A 2,096-nucleotide genomic window follows, 5' to 3' on the forward strand; every position below is an offset into this window, starting at 1 on the left:
TTGTGGTAACCCAGACCAGCCGGTCAATCAGAATGTTATTTCACCTTGCAGGGTGAGCCAGCAAACCAACCCTCTGGACTGAAGGGCAGGGATTTGCCAAGGCACTGATCCATGGGATGTGAAGATTTATCCTCAACCTTATAGAAAATAGGATTGCAGGCACGCTCTGGCAACATTAAAGGTTAATCAGGAGGGGAGCTGGGATAGGTCCAGTTCTAGGGCCTCAGCATAATAGATTTCCCTCCCTGGTCTTGCACTACAAAGAGCATAGTGCTGAATGAGAGCTCCAGGGATGGTGGAGATGGAGCAGGCTGGGCTGCCAATGACAAAAAGCAACGGGAGTGGGGAGCACATGTCAAAGAATTTCTGCATTAAAATGAACTTTAAAGATCAGATTTATTTGGAGAAAACAAAAACAAAACAAAATAAACCCACAACCCAAAGGATGGGGATTTTACATCTCAAGATTATCTCCCAGGTATTAAGTCTACAGATTACAAATCATTTTCATAGAAGATATTTTTGTACAAATTTTACAGGTATTCAGGAGCTGGGTATCAATCAATCCCTATTTCTGTTTAAACAAGAGGGCAGAGTAAGGGAATGGGGACAGAACAGCTCTTTTGGATACAACAATTTGGAAGGAGAGTAGACATGAAGAGGACAAACCTACCTTCTCATCTACAGCAAGTGGGTAAAAAACAAACAAAAACATTTTAAGCCCACTTCCTAGTTACTAGCCAATTCATGCCAGTTAAAATGAATTCACTTGGTGGCGCTTTTATGTTCACTGGGTAAATGATTCATTATGCTCACTGCTGCAGCTAACAAACCAACACCCCAGATGTGTCAGACAGGCTGAGTCTAGAACTGATGGGAGAAGACCAAGGTGTCATTTCTCTCAAGTACCAGGGGGAGGGTACCATCTATTAAGTTGACCCGTACAAAGGCGCAGTGCATTGAAAAGCAGGCAAGTGAAGCTATTGTGTTGCAAGAGAAATCAGGACTTGTTAAATAGTTCTATCATCATTTATTCTCTCAAGGGAAGTTAATAAAAAACAAAACCAAAACACAAAACAAACAATAAAACAAAACCCAAAACACACACACACACACACACACATACACACACACACATTTGTCTGGGCCACATTATAAATGAAAACATTGGTGTGGACTATCAGTGGAGAGAAGGAAATGTTTTTTCTTTTATTTTTGAAGCCAAGGAAGGCTGTTAAGAAAGATTCCCAATTTAAGTGTCCTAATTACCTACCCTCATTCACTACCCAAGACCATTAATTCTATTGTTTTCTGGTTATAAAAAGGGTCAAAGAAACAGAAAGCGCAAGATGGTGGGTAGAGAGATAGTCAAGACATCAAGGAGTCAACTAACTTGCTTGAGCAAAGCAGTGATTCCTCATTTGACAGCTCCCAGTGGCTGAGATCAGTATGTATGTGACTTAAGTAGAAGCTAGAGGTAACAATGAAGTAGTGTGAACACACTTTTAAAGCTTCAAGGTTTCCACAGAATACATTAGAACTTTTGGGAAGGGTAGTGTTTAGAAAGGGCAGAACCAGGACACATAAAAGACCCAGGAATTCCCATGACCCCTAAGTGATTCCTGCTCCAGGAAAAACACCATTCATGTGTTTACTGGAGATAATACTATTTCCCTACTACCGGGTACAAAAAGAAACATCTCCCAAAGCTTCTTGATTTTTCCCGTTTATTTTGGTCACCAAGCAGTCCTAGTCTTTCACAAAGGCCTGTAGACTTACTCCCTACTACCCCCCTGGGGGGTAAAAATGAAAGATTTCCCTCTAGGCTGGCCCCAGGGACTTGCAGCCTCCTGGAGACTGAAACCACCTCAGAGACTATTACCTACCTTTCCAAGGATGGAAAATGTATTCAGATGTTTCAGAATTCATATATGCCACAATAGGATAGTTAAGAATTAAAAGGTAGAACTCTTACACTCTTCCCGCCCAAGCAGATTCCAGACCTTGAATTCACTGTCATTAACATTTCTGCTAAACAGAGGCTGCTAGGCACTAATCAATCACACAGGTATCATAAAATACACAACTTTTCCTTT

This window comes from Chrysochloris asiatica, unplaced genomic scaffold, assembly GCF_000296735.1.
Source record: "Chrysochloris asiatica unplaced genomic scaffold, ChrAsi1.0 scaffold00138, whole genome shotgun sequence".
Taxonomy (NCBI): domain Eukaryota; kingdom Metazoa; phylum Chordata; class Mammalia; order Afrosoricida; family Chrysochloridae; genus Chrysochloris; species Chrysochloris asiatica.